At 42.2% G+C, this 20,574-nt stretch overlaps 1 long non-coding RNA gene across 1 annotated transcript in view; it reads left to right on the forward strand.

The window, feature by feature from the left end:
* Positions 1–18,378, forward strand: part of LOC113951978 — a 41,252-nt gene extending 22,874 nt beyond the window's left edge. Inside the window, exon 3 of the long non-coding RNA XR_003529339.1 lies at positions 18,104–18,378. This is a non-coding gene — a long non-coding RNA (uncharacterized LOC113951978). The remainder of the gene's footprint in view (positions 1–18,103) is intronic.
* The last annotated feature ends 2,196 nt before the right edge of the window (positions 18,379–20,574 follow it).

Below are 20,574 nucleotides of genomic sequence, written 5' to 3' on the forward strand. Positions count from 1 at the left end.
CATGCAGCACCCTGAGGTCTCCAGGGAGCATTTGCTATCTGATCAGGCAGTTGTACATTACGATGACAACTGCAACATAAACCAAAATAGCCATAAAGGAAGCAGAATGGTCCCTAGAGAATAGATTTTCATTGCTATTCATACACATCTCTCACACAGAGCTAATTGTGCAAAGTGCTATATCATGACTACTAAAGCCCCAGAATGGCAAATGAAATAAAAATTCTCTGTACGTAAACACAGTTGGAATCTGTAGCACCCATTCGCCAAAAAAGTCTGATATCTTGAAATATTTTTCAGCCTGTTAAATGGATGATAAAATGCGGTTTTCCACTGCATCAGAAGCACTGAGACTTCCTAACTGAATTCTACCTGACATTTCTTACTGAGACGAAGTTTTTCAGCAGACTGAAACCGTAGCTGGTTTATAAAAAAAATGAACTGGAGTGTTTCCACAGCAAGGGCCAGTTCAGCTTTATCTGCAAGTCCCCAGGAGATGTGGCAAACGTCATGGGACCCTCTGTATCCCCTGCATCCTTTGTGGGCAAGGATTGAGTTGAATTTCCTCTTACTGTTGTTCTACCATAATTCTCCCAGGCTTTTTCATTTTTGTGAAAAAATACTTGATTGATTTGAATTGCTCCTCTTACTTTTGGGAATACTTACATTTTCTCCTCTGCCTGGACAAAGAGAAACTTGCCAAACATCTCAAGCAAATTTTGTGGGAAAGCTGTTGTAAAATCCCTTTAATCAGTTGTGTAGAAGTAAATGTTTCTGTCATGTAAAAACCTGTGGTCAGATAACTTTCAATGAGAAATGTGAGCCTGACATGCCTTTGAGTTATGCTGAATAAAAAGTGAGTTGAATATATTTTATCTTTATTGTTTTCTTTAATTTTTACTCACTTCATTAAAAATTTACAGTAGCAAATTATACCCTTATACCTTTTGTCTGGAAAATTCAATGGACCACTGGAGAGTTTATAAGATCATGCCTTCACAAACATGCAAAGAACTGGGAATGGAAGGAATTTCTAATCAGACTGCTAATAATACCATGTGGAAGAATATAAGGAGGAAAGATGAAGGCAAATGTCAAGCCCAGGGGTAGAAGGATGCCAAGCAATAATGGTGGTGCATCCAAACAGAACATACATATATTTTGCTAGAAGAGTGTCAAGTGCCATGCTGAGAATTCCTATCACTTGGCTCCTCTTGATCCCACAAAACACACACAGTTCAGCCATAAGGTATTCAGTGCTTTAGAATGTCATCTCCACAAAAAGTGATCCCTGAAGTTTTTATCCTCTGTCCCAGGGTTATGCAGCCACATTTATAATGGAGTTCATGCGAACAACTGGAGCAAAGCCTCATCCCTTTACATGTGGACCTGTTTAAAGTAGACTGAGAGAGAATCTCATTAATGCATATAAATATCTCAAAGGCAGGTGCCAAGAGGATGGTGCCAGGCTCTTTTCAGAGATGCCCAACGACAGGGTGAGGCGCAATGGCCATAAACTTAAAACACGAGAAGTTCCACCTCAACACGAGAAAGAACTTCTTTACATAGAGGGTGGCAGAGCACTGGAACAGCCTGCCCAGGGAGGTCGTGGAGTCTCCCTGTCTGGAGTCATTCAACAACCTACTTGCTCTGGGTGATCCTGCCTTGGCAGTGGGGTTGGACTAGATGATCTCCAGTGGTCCCTTCCAACCCTAACAATTCTGTGATTCTGTGATTCTGTGATCCATGGCTCCTTGTACCCATTTTAGGACTTCATAATAATATTGTGATCATAACAGCATTAGTCTGAGGCCAGTGTTTCTTACCATTGTAGGCAGGCTCTGCTTTAGAACCATTCCTTTCTTCTTATCTCAGATATTTGAGTGGTCACCTTCAGCTTCCTCTGTTCAATTCCACAGAGGATATCCCATACTTTTGGATATTCCAACTGCTAGGAAGCCTCAATAGGACTGGATTTCCTGCAGGAGACAGTTAACACCTCTGATTTGTAAGAGCTGTACCTGTAAGGTAAGCAAAGAGTGAGAAGGTGATATTAGAAAGAAACAACCTTCTCTGCACCTTGTTTAAACCTGTGGGAGGGAGCTGAGAGAGTCATCAGAATGGTCTTGACTTGTTCTGTAACATCTTCCTTTAAGATGTGAATTAAATGGCAGTGTTGATAGGAGTTGGGCTCTTGGCTTGCAGGAGAACTCTTTGTTCTACTGTGTCTTACCAGGTCTGCAAAAAAAAAAAATATTTCAGTGGTTGGAAAACCCAGGAGGAAAACTGAAGCTGCCTGTATCCTTAATGACTGCCCACAGCTGCCACGAGTCCCCTGCTGGGTGCTAAGTGACCACGGAAAAACACACCATGGTCACACCAAGTGGGAACTGAGAAGCTGAGGAGTGCTATGCTGACATGGCCCTTCCCCTGTGTGGCTGGAAGGCATTTGACACCTACTCTTAAAGCTTTTGTTCTAAGCAATCACCTTTCTGTAAGGTTGCTTTGTCACTGGCAAATATGAGGGGATATGGTACCAAAGGGTATGCCTCTGTAGTCTTTTAATTCCCTGAAATGTCCGTAAGTTTGGCAGGTTATGGACTGTGGAGGTTAATAGAAGATTTGGTGTTCAAATAGCAGTGGAGGAGCTGCTTGGTTTCAGATTAAATGTTCTTAATGAGAGATTTTTGGAGCTAGGTATTCTTGGTGTTTCCTGTCTCTTCATGACCTACCACTTCCCTTTTCCTCATGATTAGTTTAATTTGAACATCAAGGTTTGGACCTTAACCTCCCATTCTGTAGGGAGTGGGGAGAAGACATGTATCTGAATAAAATGCCAGCAGTGGCTAATGCCATAAATCAGAGGGATTTTAGAATCTGATGACAAACTGAATTCCTGTCAGAAAAGAGCAGAGCTGACCCCTCCCAAACTGTCATCGAAGCCGGGTCATAAAAATCACAGCTGTCACCAAAGCATGCCAGGCCTCTGGGGGACATGCCATCCTGGGGACTCATCTGCTGCTTCCATGGCCAAATTCCAAGCCCTCAGGCACATTCCACTTGACATTTTGTCACATCTCTTGCTGGTGCATCTGTTCAGGGGCATTAACTCTTCCTAAATCACTTTATCCCTTTTTTTTCCTCAGGAAAAACAAGGTTATGGGAGACGAAGAGGTCTGAGCAGTGGTCTGTGTCACAAAACAGAGTCCAAATGTTCAAAAATTGGCAGCACCTGGAGTAACTAATCCAGTAGGCAATGTTATTACAGCAATAGCATCAGAAATATAACTCGTGTTCACATAAACTTAAAAAAATTATTTTAGCTGACATTTGTACATACAAAATGATAGGAAATCTTCCAAGTTGTGCTCTTTTGAGCTTTGGCCACAGACAGATATCTGTCTCAAAAGGAGATGGATGAGCATGAAGTCAGACCAGGATGACAATGGCTGACCTGAGATGACTGTACACTCAGCGGTGACATGTAAAAGTAAAGATGTTGAGGCACCTTTCCCAAACCAGTTGATGGGATCCAAGTTCTAAGATACCTCTGTGTGCATGAATGAAAGGAAAGTTTCTATATTCCACTTGTGTATGAGATAATAACCAAACAAAGGCTTTAAAATTCACAGCTACAACTTGTCCCACAGGGATAGCAGCAGAGAGGCTGTCTCTCCAGACATCAGAGAGGCTGTAAAGTACTGAAGAGTCACTGCTGTTTCAGAATCACAAAATTTGAATTCATGTGGGCTAAAGGTCTAACTGATTTCACTAAGGATGGGAAATGACAGCCATCTGGCCTAGAAGAACTTGGGGAGTATTTGCTGGACTTCTCATGTTACTAGTGACAAAACTTCTAAGAGCTTCTAAAAATAATAGGTGTTAATTTCTTTACATGCAGTGTCCTGCATCCGGGATGAGATCGTTCAGTATCAACTTTTATGCTGGACAAGGAGTTAATAAATAACCTAAAGGTCAGTGGTAGCCTCAATCACCAGTGGTGGCAAAAGTGTATTTGTCACATGCAAACAGCATTGCATGAAATAGTAACTTAATTTAAATTAAAACTCTAAAGGCCATTTCCCATGCTCATAAGTATTTCAGAATGGAAAACTTTTAAAAGCCCAGTGAAGCCTGGGAGCCCTTTGTGGAATCCCTACCAGATAAACACTCACAAGAAATCACCATGAGCATGTGTAAAATATATTTTGTTGGATATGGATGGAAATATAGATGAATGGAAATCACCCTGGTTAAAAGGCTACCTGAAAGTAGTGTTTAAATGACAATCTGTCACACAACACAATAGAGAAAGAGAAAGCAGGAGGTAGTTAATATAATTTATAAACTAAAAATACATGTATGAGAAATCAAAATAATGTTGTTTTTAAAATAAAAGTGACCAATGTGGTTTTAAAGAGAACATTTAAAAATATATTAGGAACAAAAAACCAAACCAAACCAGACCACCACCACCACAACAACGACAACAACAACAAAACCAACAACAAAAAAACCAGCACCCAAGAAACCTCCCAAAGCCTTGCTTGAATACGGACCTCTTTAACAGCAAAACTTTAAAGTCACAAGTGTTCAGTTCACATTACATTCCAGTTATACAGACAAAATAAAGCAGTGTGGTGCGGTTTACTATGTATGATATTAAATAAAAAGTTTGCAGTCTGTAGCAACATAAGGTGTGAGACAGAAGCTACTTAAATTAAAGAACGGTTTTTTGAAGCAGTGAAGGGAACATCCTGAATCATACTCTTTTCACAAATCTTGTGAATCTCCAAAATTTTGAACTTTTGAAGGATTCTTTTGTTCTGGGGTTTAACAAAGGATAGAGGCCCGAGAAAATTTTGGTTTGCAGATGCCTGTTTAGTTTCCAGCATGAGAGCCCACAGTTTGTAAATCAACTGCTCAGACAAAGTCACACGCATTGAAGTTCTCAGTAAAAAAAATTATCTCCTTTTGCCCTCAGAATGCTGAAAACCCCTTCCGTTCTGTATAACTCCCTAAACAAGCAACAGTTGAAAGTAAATACAGCTTGTCCGGTTTCCCTCTAGTTCCTTGCAGGTACCAGGAGGGTGTTTCTGTTTGATGTTCCGCTGACCAGATGTATTTTGGTGTGCTTTCAGGCTCCTGGGGAAAGAAGTAACTTTTGTTTTCTTGCTTTGCTTTTTCCTGAGGGCTGAGAAACTGTCGAAAGTTGAAGATAGCTCTGTGACTGGGAGTTGGTTGTGCTCCAAAGCACTTCTACTGTAGATGCCTGAGGATGAGACCCTGTGCCACTTTGTTCAGGGACATGATCCCTGATTTACTCGAGGTGAATATGAGGCTTCCTCAAGGTCACACTGGCATAGTCTTGAAGGCAGTTTCACCTTCTTCTGCAGTACAAAGTGCACTTTGTTTGCAGGGTTGTCAGTTGTGTTCATGATGGGTTTCGCTGCTCCTGCTGGGATGTGGGCACAGAGCTTGTCAGAGGCTTTTGCCTTGCCTTCTCCTTGGCTTTGGTCAGGCTTCAGTCTTAGTCTTGGAATTTAATGTGAAATTATCTGGGCAACATGTGTATCACAAGTTGGTGATACAAGTCAGTCATCCCTGTGAATCTCTGAAAATACTTCCAAGAATAATTTGAGAAGGTTCTGAACAATTATTATAATTAAACCTTTTAAGGTCCACAGACCAGGTATATTTTAGCAAAGACCTTTAAAGGGACTGCTGAAGAGAACTCTGAGGTATTCCTGTTGGTATTTCACGGGTCCTGGAAGAGTGAGACACTTCCAGACGAAACTGGAAAAAAAAACTAGCTGTTTTTCCTGTTTTCAAGAGGATAAATTTGGTTGCTCAAGCAAACATAGGCACATTAACCTGGCATTAATCCCAGGGAAAATTATAGAAAGACACATAGGAGACATGACTGGTAAAGAATTAAAGGATACTGATGCAATTAAATACCATTGGTGTAATAATATGGAGAGCAGATCCTGTTGGAAAAAAAATAAGATCTCTTTTTAGGCAGTGGTTACAATGTAACTGACAAAAGTATGTTTGCTGAGCAAAGCACTTGATTTTGTGCGATGACTTTCTGATGTAAGTTTCAGCTTTTACAAATGTCTATATTGTCCTTTTGATAAAGAATCTTCCTCTGAAAAGACGGATTTTTTAAAAATTTCTTTTCTTTCTTTTTTTTTTTTTTTTAATGGGAGTTTGTTTTATACAGGATTTTTCCCGTTTGGAGAATCAAAACCATATGTTTCAGTTTGGGTGTATATTGAAATGTTTCAGTTTGGGTGTATCTTGAAATATTCAGTTTGCTAAATGGAGGCAAAGCCCAATCACAGGTCTTGTCTGAAATCCCATTCTTTGTGAGGAAAACATGAGGACTCTCAGCGCTTAGCTGGACAATTTCAAGTTTATCAATTTGCAACCAAATCATGCAGATGGTGGATTTATTTAGCAGGTCTCTAGAGTCAGAACAGCAAATCTAAAGAGGGAATCAACAGCTTTGAAAGATCCAGACCTCTGAAGCTGGAGCTGGACCAAACTATACCAAATGGAAAGAGGAAAGACAAGGCTTACCAGACTTGCAAAAGACTCCTTTGAAAACAGCTGGTTCAGGCAATCAGTGCAAAGTGAGACTAGTGTGCAGTGCTTCTGAGGATTTACAACATCCTCTTTGCTTGCACCACATCTTGGTACTGTCTCAGGCAGCCTCCACCCTGCATTGTTCTGGAGGTCTCACCCCTGGCAACACATGCTGTGTGGTGGATGGGTTAGAGCACTACAGTCCAACATAGCACAGTGGAAGGAGATCAATTCTGTTACCCCTCTACATTAGCTTGAAGTTTGGGCTTTAATTCCTTATGTTTTCTTACTTTCAAAGGGAAACAGAGAGTGTAAGGATCCTTGTTCCTCTTCCTCCCCATTCCTCTCCTTGTTGCCTCTGTGGCTTTCTCAGTCATCTCACTATCCTCAGCAACCCTCAGCGGTTGTTCCTCCCCCATTCCGTAAGGTTCCTTCTTCCCAGACTGTCCTTCCTCTTTTTTTCTCTTCCTTTTGTCCCTTTCATTTTCCTTCCTAGTCACCCACCCCTTGTCTCCAGCCTTTCTACCTGAGACTCCCCAATGGCAGGTTTCCACATTCCTTGTCCTTGCTCCTGCTAGCTGCTGAGTTTCAACCTCTCGAAAACAGTCTCTTCTCTCCCATATCCTTTAACCTGTTGCATCTGGAAGCTGGTGGTGACACAGCTGCAATGGCAGAAGGGACGGTTAGTGAACTAGCCCACTCCCATGGCTGCCACTGCAGCCTCACAACTATTACTCTGCTCCCCAGCTTCCAGGTTAAAGTGGTTTTTTTTTCTTTTTTGGGGACAGTTGTAGGGGTATTTTGAATTTTGCATAACTTGCAATTCATTGGTTATTCCTGAACTGCTCCAATCTAAAAGGAAAGGAGATCAAATGCAAATGTGTTGATCCCGGATTTGCTGCTTTTATCCTTCAAGAGAAATTTAAGAAGTCACATGCATATGGCAATGAAGAACCATCACAGAAAAGGATAGCACGTTACATAGTAAATATTGACAGATATGCACCAGATATCTGTCCCACTCCTTTCTTTTGCTCTCTCTCTTCCTCTCTTCATTCTTCTATCTCAGCAGCCAGCCCTGCTTTTGCTTTCTTCCATCTGGCAGCTCTCAGAATAATCTCACCCACCTGTTAAATGAGAGAACGTCAAGTTAAATTTACAGCAGGGCCTGGAAACAGGATGCTACAGAAAAGTATTTTAATTAAAATCCTTTAATTGAACGCATGCTTCCTTGTGAAAAGGGAGCTGCCAAGAAGGGCCTGATGTCACCACCTCTACCCCCATTTGCCACAAAAGGAGAGCAATTGAAACCAGCTCTCAAGGTGGAAAGAGGAAAGGGCATTTCCAGGGAATTTTCCAGGGTCACCCTTGCAAAACTCTTAGATGGTTCATGGGAGGTTTGCCCCCTTACCAGAATCAGAGCTGAAGGTGCTGCAACAGCTGTGCTGCTTCTGTCAGGCACTTTCCAGAGTAACAGGCTGCCATGTGTGTATAAGGATAAACCAATATCTATATGAAGCCTGAACTCTGTATAGAAACATGACAAATATAAGGCCTGTCACTGACGTGAAGATCACCGTCGCAAAAACTCTCCTGGGAAGACTTCACGCTCTGCTTTGCTAGGCAGTCAAGTGGGATTTTAAGACCTGTTTTATTGCAGTTGCTGGAATAGATACATGAATGGAGAGCAACAGAGTGATATGGAAAGGAAAATGGCAAGACATGTCAAGAGACAAATATCTGGGTTCCCATTCAGAGAGTCTGGATGACCATACCTGGTGCAACTGTTCGGTAACTCTGGACACAGCCTGTGGAGAGAGGAAAAAAAGACTGGATATGTCCAAAAAACCAAAGGTAGGAGGCAAAAGGAAGTATTTGGGGAGAAGAGGGAATTAGCAAGTGCTGTAGAACTGCGTCACCGCAATGTAACTCTAGCTCTTCTAAATACTATGCAAATCCATCGACACTATATACTTCCTGTAAGCATGAAACCTCTGACTTTTCTTTCCTTGTTAACTGTTATGAAAAGAGAGTTACAGAGAATAAAATGCACAGTACCTGTCTCTATCTAAGGGCATAGTAATACTACTAACAATCCATGACATTTTGCAATATTTACAGGATTTTCCATTAAGTTGCCCACAACATGTGGAGGGGAAGTTTGGCACCACCGCATTCCTGCACCTCCAGGCTGGTAAAGGTCACTTCCTGTGAGCCTCTGGTCACAGAGCAGAAAAGTTCCCGGCACCCTCAGGTGTTAGCCAGCCCTCCTTTCTTGACAACAGAGAATCCTTTCATAAAACACATTTATTTTACATTTTGATATTTTAATGCTTCATTGGTCTATTTAGAAATTGGAAAATCTTACATCCCTTCTCGAGAAATCTGGCAGGCATATTTGGCTCATACTGGGAAAGCAAAACCACTGGCAAACCCTCTAGCCTTTGCTAAAATTCAAAAAGGACAGTCCAAGTGTTAAAGGCATTTGGAACACCCTTTGGGAATGCTGGGGACTCAAGCATGAAAGAATGAAGGGTAAATTTTTTTTACACAGTAAATTCTGGGGTGTAAGGATGACTTTCAGACAAACAGTACAGCTCCCCAAAACAGTATATAGGTCAGGGGTTTAGGGTAATGGAGAATAGAGAAGCCAAGCCTCTTGTCCAAAGCTTTTTGAGCCTCACATACTTACTTAGCAGCAACTCTGAGAAAGTGTTGTTGAGTGCAGTAACAGTTTGCACACCAGGAGCTGTATTTGTCTGTTCTTCAGCAGCTCACATCACCAAATGTGCTCTGGAATATACTTGAGCATCGCTTTGGAGATGAGGAGCAGAGCTGATGGACCAGGAGTGCAGGGCCAGTGCTGCAGATGTGGGTAGGCTGAGAGTAGGGACAGCAGTTGGTGAGAAGCTCTTAAGACAACTAATAAAAGAACTACTGACAGTAGAGATTACTCTACCAGGCAGAGCTCAAAATGGATATTTGTATACACATAACATCTTATGTAATGCAAGATATTGGCAATGTCCCATAGATGCTTACCATGCATTTTAAAGAAACGCCTAGTGAAAATGCTCCACTGTTGAAGAACAATTCTAGTCTTGAAATAGCACAGAAAAATGGAGAAATGTCCTTGATAAACTGAAAGTTTCCATGACAACATTACTTTATGGTTGTATTAACCACAGTGTGCCACAAAAGTTATTAAATGAGCTTGGAATTAGGGTTGAGATTCTCAGCTGATGAGACATTTCTGTAGTTTGAAAAATCTGCATTTTGTTTTCTGCTAAAAAATCTCAGGAGTTTGCAGGCATACAATGAAATATTAAGATTCTGCCTAAAATCCTTTAAGGAATCTACAGCATCACGAGTCTTCAGGCATTCACTTAATTTGGACCATATGAACCTCATGAGTCATTTTCAATCAATCAGAAGGTAACTGCTCAAGAGCAAGAGACAGCAAAATATAGCTAGTGCCATACTACAAGCCTCGCACAGCATACACACAGAGTGCCAGGAATATCCTGTGCTGCCCAGTTGTTATCAGGCTGTTAAGCCGATATATAAAAGAGTGAGAAGTGTTGTCACTTGCAGCTAGGATCAACAAGGCTGACTGAGCTCCAGAGCAGTGACTGTAGGTAGGAGAGTCAGTGTCATTTTAAAGGAAGTTTTAAAAATGGAATAGAAGATGGGAAAGAAAGGAAAAATCAGAGGTTCAGAGAGAACAAAGCTGAAGGGAATGTCCCTGGAACCATTCAGTCTTTCCCTAATGTTCATGGTGGGGAAATGCTAAATGTGTCCAGTCACAGAGACTGTATTAGACCATATACAGTTTCAGTGAAGCAAGCACTGTTTAAGGAACTGTCTGCAAGGGGAGTTGAGTTGAGTCAATACATGCTTGTTTTGGGTCTCCTGCTAAAGCTCAACCCAGTGCTGTAGTTGACCCAGAAAAGTGGGGGAATGGCAATGAATGGGCTCCCAGTCGGTAGAGGCTTGCAAGAGACAAGCCCTGACAGCATGTGGTGATGCCATCTGGCTGCCTTTCTGTGGCTTTTGGCAGACTCAGTAATTGCAGGCAGCATCTGAGGAAGTCGTGGCAACCGAGCTTGCCATTCACTTCTCAAAGCTGTCACTCCAAGTTGGGTGTGAGGCCAAGCGGTGTGGCCAGAGCCCTGTGTGGGTGTGAGAAGCTGGCCCTGTCTTTTGTCAGCCTACGTCTGCTCTCTGGGGACACAGCTCCAGTTTCTAATGCTGCCAGGTTGGTATGCCTCACTGCTCCACTGACCGGTTTTAAGGAAAATGTTAATCACATTTAGTTTGTATTAGTTACAAAGAAAAGACTATGAAGTCCAAACTACTCAGGTCAGTAGCATTGTTACTGGCATATTCCCGAGCTTAAAGCATATCTGAGTCACTGCCCTCAGATAAATGAGTGTAATATTTCTTTTGAGGGAGCTTTGCATTTTGCAAATATTAAGGTTTTAATGGAAGAACCCATCTAGTGTGAGTGCATCTCTGCGGATACCACATTGTCAAACACGGACTGAAAACCAGAGATCTGGGTACTCCAGAAGACCCTGGAGAGGCCCTGGGAGTCACCCACATTGTGACACCATTGGAGGGCTCATTTGAAGATGAAAGTCTCCAGGTTGCACACAGCTGCAGCCAGATCTGTGCCCACTGCTAGAAGATATCAAAATGCCAAACACTTTGGCATGCTTGAGGTCTGGAGAGTGCACGAGTACTTTCCATCACTTAGCTGTTGTTTATCCTTCTCCCAGAACTGGATGCAAACTCCAGAGGAGTGCGATGGACCCAACAGCGCACTGCAACTGTAACCACCCATCATTCTGCCTGTCCAGGATCATGTCCTGGAGGGACTAATTTTAGAAACCTAATAATGTAAGAGAGAATCCCAGATGTTGTTCACAGGGAAGATTTTACTCTTTCCCTAGCAGAAGAGACACAGAATGTAACGGAATTTTGGTGACATACTGTAAGTTATCAGGTTACTTTGGTAACCAGCTGTCTACACCTGAGCTGTGTCACTGGGTCCTGGGAACATCTTCATTTTTTCTTGTGCTTTTGACAGGCTATGGAGAGCTGGGTGCTTTCAATCCCATCAATGCCCTCAGCGACTCTTTTTTCAAGTTGGGTGTGTGCTCTTCCAAGTTACTCACTCCTTCACAATGGTGGTCAATAGCAGGGAAGCAGCACGAGCCAGGGTGGGTTAAGCCCACAACTGAGCCTGAAAAATCCCAAGTCCTAGACTTACGCCATTCTCAACCAGTCCATTCCACCTCTGTGCTTCTCTTAGCTGAGCCTTACACCAACAGTCCCAAAGAAAGGCAAGAACAGTGATTCAGAAGTGCTGAATAACTCCAAGGGACTGCAATGCATCCTACACCACCAACTCTCCCATTTGTTGCTATTTGTCATAGTCAGCTGGTGAGTAAGCTCCACCCTATGACAAGCAGTCAAGTGGGAAGGGCAGCAAAAAAGTCCTTCCCACTTGTAGCAGAGTGTTGCTCCATTAAGGCTTGGTGTGCTCCAGAAAATGCACTCAAACTGGTATTTCTGGGAACAGATTCTCACCCTTCCCGGGAAGCCCGTTATGTGCACCCTGCCCCAAAACGCTGCTAAAACTTTTCTACCTTGAGCTATGCAGTGAGTTGGTTGAGCCCACAGCTAGCCAAAGGAAGAGAAGATGTCCCACACCAGGCACTACTAATCCAAGAACCAGTATCACCCCTTCTCCGAATCCCTCTTGCACTGGCATTGGTTTAAGTATTGTGTAATTAAACATGTCTTTCGATGCTTTCACTTATTTCTTTCTTCTTTTTAGTGGCTAAAGGGGCATTTTCCCAACTCCTGATTTACATGTTGTTGTTTCAAGTTCAAAATATAGCTGTCAGTCCTTCATAAAACATGTGCTCCATTTCCTGCTCTTCCCCTCCCTGGAGAGGGGAGAGTTGTTGTTTGTCTCTCGGCTTTCCTTCCTCTCCCACTGCATCCCTACCAACCCCTCCAAGGCTTTTCCCTCACCTTTCTCACAATTTCCCTTAATGCTGTGCACCCCTCCTCTCCTCTGCAGCCCTTTGCTATTCGCATCCTCACTCCGGAACTCTCTCTTCTTGCTGTGCCTCGCACTTCTCTGTGCTCCGTCAAACTCACCCACATCACTGCATTGGTTTTGGCCTCTTCTCTCCTGCACCCTGGACCCTCTTGTGTGTCTCCAAGCTGTGACTTTAGCTGAATACAGGTCCCCATGTTGCCCTCACTCCCTGCTCCTGCTCCTCGGCTCCCCCTAATTCCCTGCCTGGAATTCTAAGAAGCTGCCCCTTCCCTCTGTCTTTCAAGCCTCTTTTCCCTCTAGTTAGAAGTGACCTGCCTGCCTCTTAGATGCTTTCAATTCTAGGAGCATCCAGCTGACGGAAGCCTATTGACATCTTGGCTGAGGACTGTCTCAATCCAAATTTACTGGGAATGACTGCTGGGTTGGTCTCTCTGATAGAGAATGTTGGAAGATGAAGCAGTTTTGGTTACTGTTGATTTGTGTCAGCAGATCCTAAGGGAAAAATTTTGGATAATTCAAGACTCATTAGACATGGTCCTCTCTCTTGTTCTTTTCTTGGGCTCCCTGCTTTCCCAGGAAGGTTGTTCAGCCTTTCGTCCCCTTCTCAGTGACTTTTGTTTTTCTTTTTTCTTACTATTGTTTTCTCCTTGGTGTTCAAATAATAGTGAGGGTAAATTAATTAAATTGAAAACAAAAGAAAAATAATAAGTCTCAAAAAACACCCTTAAGACAATGTCCAATCACAATTATAGAAAAAGCTGATCGTGCTGTGACTGTACAAGTCTTGAAGAAAAACTCAAAAACGAACTGCATATGAAACTGCAAATAGGGCAGAGGGGGGAGCAAAAGGAAAATGCATGACAAATCCACATGAAGTGTCCCAGACAGCTTTTGTCTGCACAGAAATGTTTTTATGGGATTCTCTGCAGAAAAAGGAACAAAAAAATTAAGGAGTTGGGTTCAAAAGATCAAGTTGCATTTTCATTGATCTCAGACTTGTAAGAGCTGCCTCATCAATCACAGTTGCTCAAAAATTCCTATTAATGGCCTCAAGTGCTGGGGCGGCCCATATGGTTCATCTTTGTAGCATTTGGGCAACTCCCTGGGAGCAGTATGAGATCTGTCAGTGTCAGAGCCAGACATTCTGTGCTCATCCCTACATTCCTGCAAGCAGTGTAAGGAGAATAACATCACTACAAGACTGAGGAGCTCCATCTGATTCAGGATACAAGTAGCAGTAGAGAATGAGAAAAGAACAAAACCCAGATAATTTGGCTTTCAGAGACACTGTCATCAACTGCAAACCTGAGTAAAAGTCCCAGTGTGTAGTCTAGGAGATGTATGGGACAGCTTCAAGCCAAGGTGCTACATGGCACTGCACAGAAATAAACACCTGTTTGCTCTAACAGAGCTGAGAGCATGGTTGGTGGAGGCTTTCAGACTGGAAAGGAAAATTAAGAGGAGTATCCCCTAATACTATGCTGGATGATGTGATTAACACCATGGTGGGCTGGAAGTCTTGTCAGGTACAGCTTGAGCTTGTCTTGTCCTGAGCAACAAAGTCAGCATGGTGTTAGAGCGCTGAATGGTAACATTTAGACAGAGCTCTGTTGCTGTGCAGGCAGGAGCTGTGCTCCTCACCGCTGATTCATGCCCATGGGAGCCAGATGTGCTTCAACTGAGCTGAAGACTTTGGCTGCTGGCTTTGGCATTGGACATCCACAGTAGTATGGACAGATGTTCTTGATGATGGCCTTCCTCCTGCACCCTGGACTCTCTTGTGTGTCTCCAAGCTGTGACTTTAGCAGGTCCCCATGTCACCCTCACTCCTGCCCCTGCTCCTCAGGCTCTCCCTATTTCCCTGCCTGGATTTTTAAGAAGCTGCATCGTGATGATGAGCGTGTTTCCCATATTCCAGAGGATTATGCCATCTAGCCAAACTGACTCCATGTCCTTAGTGCCATTCCTTGGAGACAATTCAGATCCAGAGCCAAAATTCAACAAACCTTCTCTCTAATGAGCACAATTTTTCCTTTGTAGTAATTTCTCTTTCTTTCTCACATTGGGAAAATTGTCATGAAGACACATTTTTGAAGTGGATCTTCAACTCAAGTTGACATTGGACTTAATTAGCAACAATATAACTCAGAAATGTACATTGAAAATAATTGTGCTGCAGCCTGACTTCAGTAAGAGTTAAAGCATTCACTTTACCACTGTTGTCCCAAAAGCTGAGCTGAGTTTTCAGAGACATGGAACACCTCTCCCGTGAGGAAACGTTGAGAGTTGAAGTTGTTGATCCTGGAGAAGAGAAGGCTCCAGGGAGACCTTGTAGCAGCCTTCCAGTACCTGAAGGAGGATGGACTTTTTTGTAGGATCTGTTGCAATACTACAGGAGGTAATGGTTTTGAACTAAAAGAAAGTAGATATAGAATAGATAAGGAAGAAGTTTTTCACAGTGAGGGTGGTGAGATACTGAAAGAGGTTGCCCAGAGAGTTAGTGGATGCCCCTTCCATGTAAATATTTGAGGTCAGGTTGGACAGGACTGAGCAACCTGATCTAGTGGAAGATGTCCCTGCTTATTGCAAGTGGTTTGACCACATGACCTTTAAAAGTCCCTTCCAAGCCCAACCATTCTATCATTCTATGGTAAGTATAGTTGGACAGTTTTTGGAATCTGAAATAAATACCAGGGACCAGCAGATTGTTGCTTTCACAGGTAAGCTTTTAATGCGAACCATGACTGTTAACATATTTGTGCACCACTCTGCTCTTATTGAAATGGAATGAAGCTGCATCAAGTGAAATTCAGATTGGACATTAGGAAAAGGTTCTTCACTGACAAGGTGGTCAGTCACTAGAAGAGGCTCCCCAGGAAAGTGATCACAGCATCAAGCCTCTAAAAGGGGCATCTGGATGATGCTCTCAGTCATATGGCTTAGTTTTAGGTATTTCTGAGAAGAGCAGAGAATTGAAATCAATGACCTTTATTGGCTCCTTTTAAGTTGAAATATTCTATGGTTCTGAGCTATGGCAGAGCAAGTAGGAGCCATCAATATGCCCAGGAGATCCTTTGAATTTGCAGGGTCTTACTGTAGAGAAATCTGCTGGGAAGAATAATATTCACAATCCCTACTCCCCTCATGCTCTTGATTTACCCCCGAAGGGGTTAAAATTTATTTAAAAAGGGAAATACCTGTAACTAAGCGAGGCCAGTGCAGTGTCAGAGTGATCATTTCTTCTTCAGGTAGGCTGAAAGTTACATGGTATGCAAAGCTTAGGGCTTTCTCACACGGTGCCAGGGCTGAACAAAGGATCCTCTTCTGAGGTCTGAGCACAGACAGTATGAGTAAGGCCAGGAGAAAAATCATTTGTCCCAGAAACAGTAGAGCTGACATGGCAACAGTGTCAGCCCTCCCTCTTTAGAGACCCAGCCTGCCACAATGAAGTGCTTGCAAGCAGGATTAAAGTTAAACTTTGTTGGACTGAGGTCTGCCATGTCTTGCGTGTGCAGGTACCTGGACACACACACATGCAAACGCAATCCCTCTGCAATCAAGCTATTTACAAGCAACAATGCTGAATTTCAATACACATTCTCTGTTTCACACATTTGCACCCGGCCTCCTTTTTCTCAAATTCTTATGCATCAAATTTTTGAGACACCAAAAAGGTTGCCTGCATTTTCTGGATATCTTTTTCTTGCTAGTTCCGCAAAGTTTCTCTCTTTCTAGCTTCAATAAACCACTCTGATTATTTTCTCTTGGCCAGTCTGATCCTGCTTTGTACTCATAGGAGCAAGAAAACTTCTTCTGGTGGCTGTCTCAGTATCCCGGCAAGATGCCATAGTCTGTGAGTTGAGAAATGGTGACCTCATGAATAGGGGAAGGGAAAAGAGGAGGCGAGACTGAATTTTTGGTTTTCTACATTTAAATCCCATCAGGCTTTGTGTTTTCATTTCAAATTCTTTCCAAAATACTGTATCTATTTTCCTTCAAGATAGTATGACTGAAATGACTTTACGCTTTGCCTCTAATGATTATTTTTTTAAATCAAAAGAAATTATTTCTTTTCAAAAGGATTTAAAACTTATCCAATAAAAAGCACCCAGAAACAAAGAAAAAAAATGGGAAGATGCTGGTGCTGTGGAAACCAGCAAGTCACAAAAGAGTTAAATTTCCTTATACCTGGCCAAGTTAAATAAGACCTAGAGGGACACATGGTTCCCCCACCAGCACTCCCTGAACTCTGGGGTGTGGGCTTTTGAAATGCCTGGGAGGCTAAATTGGCCCCCGTTGTGTCTTGTTTAATTTGGCTGCTTGAAGTACTCTTTTTTTTTTTTTTTAATTTGGCTCTTCCTGCAGCTCTCACACCTTCCTTTAATGCAAATGTCCTTTACATTTACAACCTGCCTTTTCCCCAGCCCTCCATACCACATTGTTTGAGCAACTGCCTCTTCTTCTCTGTGCACCTACACGCAGCTGCTGGCACAGCACTGTGTTTATCTGCACACAGAGGGAGAGTAAAACCAATTTGAAGTACACCGTCGGCAAAAGCACTGTGTTCCCAGGGTGCACTTTTCAGCTCCGTGTGCTGGTAAGGAGCCAGCAATCCTGCCTCAGAGATTTCTGCTGGCCAACAGCAGGACTGCTCTGGAGCAGCACGCAATGGTGAAGTTTTCCTGCCTATTCAACCCACAGTCTTTGCAGCCTCAGCTGGAAACTCTTTCACCACCACCTGGCCATGGGTCAGTGATAAAATACTAAGCTTGGTCCCACTAAGCATTTCTGGATGATGTTGCAACAGCAACGGGAGAAATTCAGCTCAGAGTACCTATGCTTGGTGGTGTCAGTTATCACATAGCATGCTCTTCTTCCCATTTGACTTAAATTTTGAAATTATAAATCGAGGAATATGACCTTAAATACAGTACTAAATTGGCAAAGATGGAGACTTCGTTATTGCTTCTACCAGTGTTTACAGTTTTGCAATAAATGGAGGAGAGACTGGTATTAGGTACAGATGGCCAAGGGCAAGTCCTTTGTTCAATTTAATTTCTGTAAAATGGGGCTACACTGCCTTGGCCAGCAAGGGAGGTACAGGGATTCCATAGTTACTCTCTAACTGCCTTGACCATGGAAAGTAGAGGATAAATTTTCAAGTACTGTCACAAAGAGGAGTTTATAGGAGGTTTGGGGGGTTTTTTATTGGATATATAAAGCAGCAAAAAGTCTTTAAAGATTAATGAACATAACATAGAATTTAATAGACATTTTGAAATTCTATTTTAGTGTTATATACAAGTCTTTACTTAGACACAAATTCCCAACAAGTTTGCTGAAAAGCAGTCAACTCATTCTCACATTAAAGGAGATTAGTTTTCACTTGCTGCGTTAGAAATGTGCTCACCTAAGAGTATGTACCTCTCTGAATAGGCAAAGCCCCAAGTGGGTGAAGAAAATGCAGCTGCTGAGACCAGACCAGAAGGATTTGGGAGAATATCCATCCATGTCACTACAGACTCTCTTCAGGGGCTGCTGGGTCAAGGACAACTTGTGTCTGAGGACAACACTGAGGACAGAACTTCTATTCTTTCCTCTGTACACCACCAAAATAGTCCCAGGAGAAAGACTCCATCTGCAGTGACTCTTCAGGGATTGGACACCAGCAGCCAATAACACTTTTCTTTCCATTATTGCCGTGAAAAAAAAAGAAACCACCAAATCCTCCAAAAGGAAATCTGAAAAGGTTCAATAAGACAGTGAAGCCAGGAAATGGAAATGGACGCTTTGGGATTGCTACAAGCATCTCTGGTTCAGTGAGATTTGCTGTGCTGCTGCTTTGTTGGCCTGGGAGATATATTAGAAGACGATATTTAGAAATCATAAATAATCTCATTATATTGCATCTGGTAGCATTCTGGAAAACATGAATAAAAGCAGTGGAGAACTGAGTTACAGAAACCCCCAGCGGCACAACTGAGGCAACAGATGAAGGGAGAAAAAACCATAGATATTATGGATGGATGAACCCTGAGAATTTTTTAGGTTTGGATTCAAGCTTAACTGAAATTGAGATTGCTTGCTTGCCTTGTAAGGGCAACTCATAGATGCTACATGTTGCTCCTTCTGTTGTAGAACTGAGGGTCTTAGAAATGGAAAATAGTATTAGCACTGGGCATCTAGTTCACAGCCCACCCAGGACTGACCCTGCAGGACTTTCCTGATCTTTAGGACTGCAACCCTGTTCTACAGCTAAATTAAAAGTTTTATTTGGTATTCCCCTTGAATTTCCCATTTCTCATTCTATCTTCCATTCACAAATTGTAGATCACTGCTGAAAGTCAGTATCAAAGGGTGTCCAGCTTCCCTGAACATAGGTCACATTGGTTTGTATAAGGCTATGGCTGCATTTCTTATATATTGTTCCTTGATGCCAATACAACAAACACGGAATAGTCTGCCAGCTTAGAACTGAAAGTGGTGGACATCAAGAGAAACCTTCATGTGATTATGGCAGGCTCATACACTCACCAGGTGAATATGACCTGGATATTAGAAAGGAGAAGGCAAAGAACTAAGGCCATATGAGAGCTAAGCCTTGCTCCCCCTCTCTGCCTCTTTCGCTTTGTACTATTTATAAGCCCGAGTTGACAGCTTGAACTATGGTCATGTTAGGCAGATATTTCCAGCCTTACATTTCTCCTATGACATTACAGAACCTCCCCACTATGTCTTGTGTGGTGGAAAAGACAGATTCCAGAATTATTTTGTTCCCCAGTTTGGATCTGTGCATGAGTAGATGTAAGACAGGAGACAGGGTCTTCATTTTTTCAACAGAAACCAAGTATGATAAATCAAGAATTACTATTAAACAGGTTTTTAACTCCACAAGTTCTTTGGATCATATTGTTTCCTTCCCAGATCGTGGCAGTGACGGAAGAAACTTCCCAACAGGGGCAGACAGCTGAGGTAACTCCTAATTTTTCATGGTGTTTGTCTCACCTAAATAAAGAACAAACTACTAGGCATTGCATAAAACCATTTATGTTGGTGTATAGACAATGTAACCAGTTTCATGTGCTTTCAATTCCGACTGTTTAATGGTTAGTTGCTGGATATATTTAGTTGCTATAAACAGTGCATACAATACTATATACAATGTAAACAACACATTTAATGCAGCACATTTTACATCAAAGAAGTGAACATGTTTCCTTTCAAAGGCTCATGTTTTTGTTGTTATGATTTTTATCTATGTGGTAGGAAGGTAGAACATCTCAGGTTCCTTCGAAGAAGTTCAAATTCTCCATGCAAGAAGAAGGGTAGCTTATTATTCATTATCCAAAGTAACTGAGCTATTCACAGAACATCTTTACAGACTCTGTGTTGTCTCTTTTGCTGTGTGTGCATGGCTGGTTCTTTTTTATTTTGGATGTGTGCACTTTATTTCTATTTTTTTTTGTATAGGTTTCTTCAGGTTAGCTCAACCTCCTTTTACATTATCTTTAATTTTTTTTACTTTTTAACTTTCCTCAGTTCATCAATTTTTTGTGTTGATTTCCTCTGGTCTTCTGTAAAACTTGACTTCGTAATGTTCACAGAGTTAGGAGTTGGAGTATTTTATGGGTAATACTACACCTGTGGGAAGTCAGGTAAAAAAGTGCAATAGTGTATAGAAGGGGAAGTGATTTATATTTAGTTTTCTAAGAAACGTGACACTGTCAATGCACACATGGGACTCACAAACTCCAAAATTATCATCTGCAAGTATTCTGAAGCGTTTGCCATTGAACCTTTACTTCGTCTTCTAGCTTTCTTTTCACTGGTGATAATGTATTGTTGTTTGGATGGATCTTTTATATGTCTCAGGAGCCACAGGTATTGTACTTTAACCTTGGAATCTT

Source organism: Corapipo altera, unplaced genomic scaffold (genome assembly GCF_003945725.1).
Source record: "Corapipo altera isolate COAL_440 unplaced genomic scaffold, ASM394572v1 61, whole genome shotgun sequence".
Taxonomy (NCBI): Eukaryota; Metazoa; Chordata; class Aves; order Passeriformes; family Pipridae; genus Corapipo; species Corapipo altera.